Here is a 10,531-nt window from a genome sequence, read left to right on the forward strand (position 1 = left end):
CAGTCCACTGAAGAAATCAAGGATGTACCTATCTCTCCTAAGCTTTCCCCCTTTTCTTCATGAGTCACTTTTTAAAAAGACTGTAAACCAGCATACCATTCTTCAAAAAAGAATGCAACAGCAATGCTAAGGGCAATGCTAAGGGCAAGAGTGAACATGATGGAGGAAGAGAAAGGTATTTCAAATTCCTAGAAACCATATCAGCTTTTTCAGTACTAGCTCTTTGAGATGGTGAATCAATATTTCAAAGTCCTAGATACTAACATATCGATTTTTCAGGGAGCTTATGTTCCCCCTGCCCCAAGCTGGGACAATAGATTTTAAAACCCTGAATTAAGGGAGCTGGTACAGATAATCAAGATTGTGAGATCATTTTGCAAGCATAAGAATGAAAACCAGTGATTCCACACATGATGGCTGGGTGGGTGCCGGTTCCAAGAACAGAATTGCCGAAGGGTTGGCCCTTATCACGCTCAAATTAAGGACTTAATAGGAATGGGTAAAACTAGGTAACCGCCCCAGACATTCTGAGCAAACAGAACTGTATTACAAATTGTAAACAATTTATTTAGTGAGTGGACAAAATTTTATGTTACTGTGGTGGCATTAAATTGATATGAATCAAAACTGACTTCACAATTCACAGATTTAATATAAACAAACCTGTACCTATCAGTCTTACTTATGCAACCTGTAAGCAGTTGCACAAATAATACAATAGAAATATGCAGGGCAATGAAATACTAAAAACACTCCATTTTCCATTTTGAACAAGTATACCTTACAGAACTGTAACAGTGAATTGATTATGGAGTTTAAATGTGCTCTGGGTAAATTTCACATTTGTTCCAAAAATACTTTATACTTCATTCTTTGGTTCCCTCCCAACTTAGGTGTTCTCCAGAAGGCTGCAGAATGTAACTCCAAGACTGCTGACTTTAAAAAGTTCTGGAATTTCAGCAGTAAACACACAGGTGCTGAAATTCTCATTTCTCACCAATGAAAGCACTTCTTAAAATTGATTAAGTACAAGGGAATACTGTTGCAGTTATTAGTACCCTTGGAAGAACCACACTTTTCTTTTCTGCCTAGGCTCATGTCAACATCAACAAGTAGAAAGAGACCAGTAACTTTAAGACAAAATGCATGCAGTTGACCAAAGCCTACTTTTGACAAGTAAGACTATATACTGGGGGGGGGGGGGGAGAGAGAGAGAGAGGAATGCAGCCATAATAAGTTAGAGCTACTAGCAGCCTATAATCCAGGTATAGTAAACACCAACTGTACCAAATTGAAAGCAAGGTTTTTCATTTGCTCCAGTGGGTGAGAGGGTGGTGACCAAACAAGATCCAAGAAGCTGGTTCTGTAGTTTTCATCCCTGGCTTGGTTTTACATGAAAACTGGAATGCTGTACTCATGATACTTTGACTTGACCTGTAGCACACTTGCTTAAAAGGTTGGCTGTCAGCAACATAAACCTTTCTATTTAAACAGAAATACACTAAATATCTAAAGGCAGCCAATTTGTTCTCCAGCAGAGTACATTTGTTTAATTTTTTAAAAAACTAAAGTAAATCTGTAGAATCATAACTGACAGGGACACAATGCCATCTTGTCTAAACCTACTAAATGATTGTAAATTCCACATTCTCTTAAGTAATGAATTATCATCTTGCTGTTGCTGCTGTAAAACTCCCCCCTCCGTTTTCAGTCTAGCTTCCCGTAGTTTAAACCCACTACTTCTTAGCCAATCTTCAGTGCAAAATTTAAACAGCTTTTTCTGTAGTTTTTTGATATGTATTTGACAACAGTCAACATTATAACAGCCTCGCAAACAAGTCCCCACAAAGGTAGAAAAATCCTTTATGAGCTAAACTCACAGTTCCTTCAGCCTTTCTTCATATGTCTTCTAGATCCCTTCAGCATCCTCAATGTTCTTTTTTAAGTCAAGGTAATTGGTTCCTTTTATCTATTAATTTATCAGGAACATAACAGAAAATTAAGTTACTTAAGTTAAAATTAAGTTTAATTCAGAAAATTAAGTTACAACATATATTACTTTAACCAATAGACTATAAAGTTCATAACTTCATATGACGTTTATGTTTAGAGAAAACAAGGAAGACCATTTTTTAAAAAATTATGATGAATTAAAAGAGTACTCCACTTCCAGCATGAAATGTGGCTGGTAAAGGGTTACAAATCAAAGACAGGCACAGAAACAAGAAATAGGTACAGTATTCCCTTCCCACAAATCAGACAAGATACTTGCATATTAGAAATTTCATTATGGGACTAGTGACAGTCCTAGAGCCAAAGGAAGAAGGGGTTCCAATTATAAAAGCTTTGCAAATAAGACTCCCAGAATAACTAGCCCACCATAATTTTTACCGTTCACCTGATAAGGCATTACAAAATAAATTGTTTGCAGCACATTAGCTGGGAGCAAGGGGAGGAGAAGGGAAATTCACTCCCAATAACTACTTGCTTGCCTAAGGGTAATCTGTACTCACAAGCAAGAAGATATACATTATAACAGCCATTTATTAAGCATTTGGAATACCCTATCTTGTGATTTCAACCCACCTCTTCAACCTTCTCTCTAAAAAAAATATGGTAACTAGCTTTAGGAAACTCTGGGTTGTGCATTCACAACTATTCTACTTAGTTGTATATCTTTCACAAAAATTGACAGAATGCTGCTTAATCAATGGAAGGTACACAATTTAATCTGTATGCCATATTTGTTATTGCACCTCAAAACTGAATTTGCATTTTCTGTTGTCACTGTCGTGTTGTAGATTCGCCTCCCCCCCCCCTCCCCGCTACCCACCAATTATCCACCAGTTTATAAATTCCTCTATTTTGAGGTCAGTAACAACTTGGCATTTGTCTTTGGTTTCCAAGCAAGTGCTTTAACTGGCCAATATAAACTTTGAATTCTAAATCAGTCCTTCTTAGGTCTTGTTTCTACTGAGGTGGTTGACCTGAACGTGAGCTGTTCTGTTTTAGACCACAGGTATGGGCTCACATGACGGAATGCTTCTCCATACAAAATACTCTGCACAGAAAACTAGGAAATGGGAGAGAAGGCTAGGCTAAGGCTAGAACCAGTCTCCCTAGTTTTCAATGTGCAAGGATATTATCTATTATATATATGTGGAGCACCATTTCATTACGTGAGCCGCACCTGTCTGAAGTACCACATCCAGAGACAAGCTTACCACCACAGTGAGAGCCAGGCCTATGTCACACCCTTCATCTGGGTGACTAATAAAAGAGACTAGAATTGACTAAGCAGATCCCAGCCAAATCTTGTACACCAACAATGAATTATTAGCAAAGTTCTCCAACAGCCCAACCTAATGCTCTAAAATATATTTCTCCAATTTATAATTCATGAATGTCATCAAATAGATGTATGAATGCTTTCAATCTAGTGTGTTACCCTCAGTCAAACAATTTACCATACCAACAGAGGAAGCTGAACTAAGGTGACACCGTTTGCTCTTTATAAAAATGCTCTTCAAAACTGTAGACTGCTAAGAACTGCTCAACTTGTTTATAAGCTTAAGCTGCTTTTTGTTCTACTTGCCAAGCTTATTCATTATCTCTAGGAAGCACACAATTCCATGGACCCTCCCTTTTTTAAGATAACCATGGTATTGCCTTCAGCCAGTTAGAGATCTTGCACAGTTGCAATGGGAAACTTTGGAATGGAAAGTGCAAGAATTTCCCCCCACTTCAAGTCCCTGCCAAAGACCTAGGGGTTTAGATTCAGTGCCATCAAAGCAGCCCCTCCAGCCCCTTCCTCACACTTACTCTTGCATGGAGATGAGAAGGGGATGCTGACAGCAGGGACACCTCCCAGTCTGACACAAGGAAACATGGGGAATTTAGTTCCTGATGCTTCCAGTGTTAAATGTAGAGCGTTCACTACATTACAAAATAATAGAAACTGCATTTCCAAAGCTTCCTGGCAGTAATAAGCATTCCCTCAGCATCACGTCTGAGGTCTTCAAAGCCACAAGCCCTCTCTGTTGCTATCCTTACCCCCAAGAGTAAGCTTGCGAAAAGGGAATGGTATGCAGACAGCTGGCAGCAGCAGAGGCCTTAGGCTGCAGGTAAATCAACAGGGCCTTTTCAGACAGGGCTCATGCTTCCCAGTTCAGATGGGACTATGATATAACTAATTTTGTTTTGTTTCTGGATGTAATATTTTGGCTAATGTTTAAATTGTTAGCATGCCTCCCAATTTGCTTGATTGTTTATTTTAAACAAACAACCATTCTAAATGCAAGAAAAATGAGAGTGAAGGACTGAATTGGGATTAAAGAAAATATACTTTAACCCATTTCATTTTTATAGCATTTTCATTCCCCTCCCAGGTACGGTAATTAGACATGATCTCCTGGTCAACACTGTAGCTTCCACTTGCCATGCATAGGGCAGTTAACAGAAGGCAGGAACCACTTGCCTTAAACCAAGTCAGACTACTAGTCCACCAAATTCAATACTGTCTACTCAGAGTAACAGTCTCTCTCCAGGATTCCACACAGAATTGTTTCCCACTCTAACTGGAGATTCCTGAGATCTCAAGTCTTTAAAAACATGATATGACAAACAAAGCCTACTTGCCTGGCTTGTACAAGCAGGAAAATACACGTGCAAATACCAGTTGAGGCTATTATTCCCAGACTCTGAAAATGGAATTTGGAATAACAGCTTCTCTCTCCCCATTTTAAATCAGATGATGTCACAATGCACAGACAAGCACTTTACAGAACAGTGAGAATTATATGCTGTGCTCCTGGGTGTAAAGTCACATCCACATACTTTAAAGTGTTCAAATCAGCTAGAAGCATGTTCTCCTCTATGAGGAACACCTTAGCTATAACGTTTGCCTAGGATTCTGTACTCCTTAAAATACCTTCTTGAGATTTGATTATATCATCACATCCCTAATAAAATATCCTACCCAGGATTCGATTTACTTATGGACCAAGAATCACCTAGGAAAGAGAATGAAGCAATGAGTCTTATCTTTCTTTTCCCCTTATGATAACTCCCCTTATGAAACACAATACTCTAGTCTAGCCTTTCTCAACCTTGGGTTCCCAGATGTTCTTGAACTACAACTCCCATCATCCTTGACCTCTGGCCATGCTGGCTAGGAATCATGAGAGTTGTAGTCGAACATCTGGGGACTCAAGTTTGAGAAAAGCTTCTCTAGTCAGTTTGTGTATACTGTATTAGCCATACAAGAAGCAAAACTCTCTCTTACAGGAGAAACTTATTTTCAAAGTTCAGCATAGGGTTCAATTCTGGCATCACACATAATGAATGATGGGCATGATATCTGAACTGACAAACCATAGTTACACAATCACACCACTGCTTCCAGAGACAGGAATCAACTTGTGAAGTGCTTAGTGTACTGGAAATGAAAGGAAACACAGCAATAAGCAATGGTTTGCCTGGAAGCTCACACCCTGGGTCCTAAACTGGTTGACTCAAACCATGACCATCTCATCACAGGGTCTGTTCTCTACAAGGTAGAAATCAAGAATTTAGTATGGCAGCACCTACCCTTTGGAGCTCCCTCCCATTACATGTCAGAAAGGAGCAGTCTTACTACTGTCTTTTCAGATCTTCCTTTTTCAACAAGATTTTTAAGTGGGGATTTTTATCCCAATTTGTATTAAATTTGAAATTGTTTATGTTTTTGATGTTAGGATGTTTCTTGGGAAGCGAGTCATAAATGAAATAAATGAATAAATAAGAAGTGCACATTGGAGCCCGGGCAGAGAAGGCTCCCTTTCCCTCCCTTGTGTGTTGGCAACCCCAAGTTATTCTGGCATCCAAGCTAACAGCCTCAAGTTTGTGCAAATAAACTGAAGGAAAGATTGCTAAACTGGAACAAACTAAACAAACGTCTGCATCGCTGATACCATAAGAAAGTCCTGTATGATCTAAATGAAAGTATGGCATGACTCTTTTATTCACTTTCAGTCCTCTTCTCCCTCAGTGAGGAATTCTGGTGCCAGGTGATATGCTACACTGTATGGCTTACAACAGGGCTAGCCACCCGCTTGTGAAGATTATCAGAGATCACAAAGAAAGGAATATATGATAACAACAAGAAGATGAGGAAAATAACAAAGAGACTATCTGGACAGAACTGAACAGAATTGTGTAATTAAAGAAGCAGCAAGAGTGAAGTTTGGATCCCTTTTGGAGCTCGAAGTATGGGTACCCCCAACAAAATTTTAAAAATTTGGCTGTATAATTTGGAACTAATGTGATTTGGAATTAATGTGATTTGATTGGCCTGTTAATAAAAATTATTTTTTAAGAAAATACAACAGAGCTAGCCAACATGGTACCCTGCAAATGTTTTGGACTACAGCTCCCAGCAGCAAATCCAATGATAAGGGATGTGAGTTGTAGTCCAAAACATCTGCAGGGCACCACTTTGGCTACCCATGGCATACAGCATGCCAGCTTGTACAAGTTATGCATACAGGTTGGTTGGTTGGTTGGTTTTACTTTTGTGAAAATAGATGACTCTTGTTTTCTACAGGATATTTTTCTGGAAAATAAATTTTGTGTGCCATAAACAAGGTTCTGATTCAGGTATGCACAAACCCACTACTACTAGCCATCTCAAGCAACAGATATTGCTAAAACCTGCCTAAAGCCCTAAACATGGTACAAAAAGCCAAGTGGCAAATCTTCCCTGTAACAACAGTGTTTGCTATTTTATAGCCAGTGAGCTGCAAAGCATCTTCATGTGATTTACTCAGGGCCACAGCTCAGCAGGAGAGCACATGCTTTGGATGTGAAAGATCCCAGGTTCAATCCTCAATATCTTCAACTAGGACTAAGAAAGACTCCTCCCTGAAACCCATCTGAAATAGACTCTGCATAATGCAACTTCCCATGTTCTGGGAAAATCCAAAACTTAGTAACATAATTTTTGAGGATTTAAAACTTTAGTCAAATCCATTAAGCACACCTAGTGCAAGCAGTTTAAAAGCAGCTGGAATCATTCTTTAACAAGCTGCAAAATTTACCTGAAGTATCAAAGGTGGAGTGCCTTCTTTCCTCATACTTGATTATTTATTCCCATATGCATAACAGCCACCTGCAATGTTGTCCTTGAACATTAAGTATCTCTTTTGCATTAATCTTGGCTTCCCCCCTTGCCTTAACACCTCTGCAGTTTACAGTCTCAATACACAGCTTAGCATGGCAATATGCATTAGGAGATGCTTTGCTTGCTGCCACACAAAATGACACAGCAGACTGCAGTTCCATTCTTCAGTCTTCTACTAACCAAGCAATACCCAACCACCTGAAGCTATGTGCCTACTCCACACCAGGCAGTTCTCAAATTCCACATACTGTATTAACATTCCCCAACTGTTCCCTCCAGATAGTTTTTTTGGAGCCTAACTCCCATCAGTCCCAACCTGCATGGTCAATGACTGGGAATGATGAGAGTTGTAGTCTACAACAAGTGGAGGGCATTAGGCACAGGGAGGGGAGTTGCCATATATCCTTACTCCTTCAAAACCTGGCAATGTTCCTATATCTACCTGCCCTCTGTCACATGAAACTTTGAGAAATCTTTCCATACAACACTCAGTACTTTTCATCACTCTGATGTTCCACTTCACCTACACTTCTGAAATATTCAAACCCCTCCATGTATCCATATGTAAAGTACTGATAGAACACATTCCAGTTCTGGATTAATGACGCAGCAGATGGAGGAGGAGTGAAGCAGCAGTGACCATTCATCATGTCACAATAAGTAGTAGAGATAAGATAATGTGGAAGCAATGTTGGACATTTAAATAGTATGCACCTACACAGTGGATATATCCAATACCTTCCTGGAAGCCCACGGCAAGCAACCCCCATCCTCACATACACATTCCACTCATGGTGGACACTGGACAAGGGAGGGAAAGCTGGGCCTTCTCTATCCCACATGTTTTCTCAGCACAATACAGCTTTCAAAGGGCACTGGTCCCTTAGATCTGAAGCTGAATTTCCAAGGGATGTCCATTAGTTAATTGACAGATTTCCATTGAACTTGAAGCCTGCAGCTCAATCCTATGCTTGTTTAGTTGGAAGTGTCACTTTGTTGAATTAGGCTAACACTCTGGTCAGTGTGCATAAGACTGCAGCCTTAGAAATACTGTACAATTGAATCACTCAAGACCATTGTGGTAACACCAGCACCATCCCTTCAGCTCCCAAGCAAAGATATAGAAACATCTGTGGCTGCAATCCTAGCTGCACTTACTTGGAAGTAAGCCCCACTGAATGCAATAGAACTTCCTTCTGAGTAGACATGGTTAGGATTGTGCTGGTGGTGAATGATTTTGGAAAAAATCCTCCTTTACAGCTAGACAGACAGATCTGGAAGAGATTGTGAAGCTTATAGTAACAAGTATAGAATGAAATGGCCTTCAAAAACAACAAATTCCAGCAACAGTATATTATATGCAAGAAAACCTGAAATTAGCAACCACTGCCAACTTTCAAGATGAAAGAACTGCTTCAAGTCCAGAACCAAACTCAAGTCGAGCTCCTGTAAACCTGCAAGCAATCACATAACAGTGTCTACCCAACTCAGCATGGCACACCCCACCCCATATCTAGAACACCACAAATGGAACATAGTCTCCAACACAACTTGCATCAGAAAAGGTAAAAACAGAGTCCCATGACACAACAATCATTCTGAAATCATCATTCTGACTTTCTAGTCACACCCCTGCAGTGGTAAAATCCAGTCTTTCTACAGAAAAGTTCATGTTCTCAGTTCTATGTCTCTATCCACTTTAGGTAAAACCTAGTTTAATACATCAGGGGAGTAGAAAGATAAACTTCTGTATCTGAATACAGAGCCAAACTCTGAACCAATAAAGGGATGTTGTAGTCCTTTGGAAAGGTGAAGGATACAGGGGTGGGAAAGAAGGTGATTAACCCAGGCTTCCTCACAACGGTCTTAATTATTTTCATATGCAGGTATCCCACACAATACTGACCGTATCTCATACGAAAGTCACCCACATGCAGTGCGTAGCTCCAGCAACCTTGCAAACAGTTGTGCAGTATGAGGAGGAATGGGAAATATCACGAAACTTATCCATTACACACATGCATACCATAAGGGGTGTGAGAGTTAAAAGGTCTCACCTGAGGATATTCCCAAGATCACTTAAAAGAGATTAAATGCTCCCCCAGTATCCCTTTAGCTTGCATGTCAAAATCTACAAAAGTTAACCCAAACCCAGTAAGGGCACACATCTTTGTGTCTAGTCATTTGTGGTCTTCACAATATTAAAAGCCAACTTTTGTCATGCTCCTTTGCTAGTCTCCAGAGGCAATTTACACTTGCCACAGGTAACCTGGTAAGTGGTTATTTACAGCACTGCTTCAATCACCAAATCATACTCATAGCAGATTACAGAGACACAAATGGGTGGATTTTCTGTACACCCTTTTCAGTGTGGTCTAATCTGCATGGTGATGGCAAGGATGGAAGCATAGATTGGGAGTTACTTTGGATATTAATTATTGTGGAGAGCAAAGATGACTGTGTGCTGATAACATTAAATTGGGGGCGGTAAGACAACATACAGGAAGGTGAGGAAAAAACCAAAATATCAGATCTAGGGTTAAAAGGGAAAATGAGAAACACACAATATGGGAGGAAAGGGAGGGGGGGTTAACAAACTCAATCTTCTGCCACACAAATTGGTCTCAGGCCTAAAACATGGGTGCACCCAGCCAAAGGGAAGCCAAGTACACCTTGCATTTACTTACACGTATGTTTATGTTCCTCAAATGTCCCATGCAGTTGAGCAAGAGTTAAGAGGCCAAAATTTGGGGCCCGTGTACACTTCCTTGAAACTACGTCCCACTGAATACAGCAAGCCTTACTTTCAAGTAAATTTACCCACTTATTTATGGGGGTAAGCCCTACTGAATTCAGTGGGACTTTACTCCAGAATAAAAAGAGGCACAGGAGCAGGCTGCGTGCTCCTAAGTGAGACAGAAGAGTCCAGATTCAGTTTTCACCTTGGACACAAACTCATCAGGCGGGCTTAGGCTAGCAGTTATTCTGTCCCATGACCTGCCTCACTCCCATTCACAATAACACTGACCTACCTTACAGGGCTGTTATCCCCATATGAGAGAGTACACACACACACACACACACACACACACACGCACACGCACGCACGCACACGCACACACACACACTTAAGGTTGTATCCAGTGTCCACTCCAACTCCGAGCAAACTCATCGAAATAAATTGGCACGACTAATTTAGGTCCATTAATCTCCGTAGGTTTATTCCGAGCAGAACTGGATAAAACATTATCTATAACACGATGTAATAAGACTGAGAGGTCCCAAGACCACCAGCAGCTACCTCCACACTTATTCCCACCCCCCCAAAAAAAAGGACTGTGAGAAGCAGCAGCGCTCTAAACAACTCTAATA

At 40.3% G+C, this 10,531-nt stretch overlaps 1 protein-coding gene across 35 annotated transcripts in view; it reads right to left on the bottom strand.

Moving 5' to 3' along the window:
- Positions 1–10,531, bottom strand: part of MTMR3 (myotubularin related protein 3) — a 57,239-nt gene that overhangs the window by 44,450 nt on the left and 2,258 nt on the right. For 9 of the 35 annotated variants that reach the window (XM_083716936.1, XM_083716928.1, XM_083716925.1 and 6 more), the window contains exons 2-3: positions 8,318–8,433; positions 1,881–1,969 (exon numbers count right to left, since the gene is read on the bottom strand). The exons of 11 other annotated variants lie outside the window; for them this stretch is intronic. The gene's annotated coding sequence lies outside the window, so the exon portion shown is untranslated. Of the gene's footprint in view, positions 1–1,880; positions 1,970–4,638; positions 4,698–8,317; positions 10,457–10,531 lie in introns of those variants that run through there. 15 more of the 35 variants (XM_083716943.1, XM_083716935.1, XM_083716927.1 and 12 more) reach the window with 6 other exon arrangements.

This window comes from Podarcis gaigeae, assembly GCF_964106915.1.
Source record: "Podarcis gaigeae genome assembly, chromosome: 16".
NCBI classification, from domain to species: domain Eukaryota; kingdom Metazoa; phylum Chordata; class Lepidosauria; order Squamata; family Lacertidae; genus Podarcis; species Podarcis gaigeae.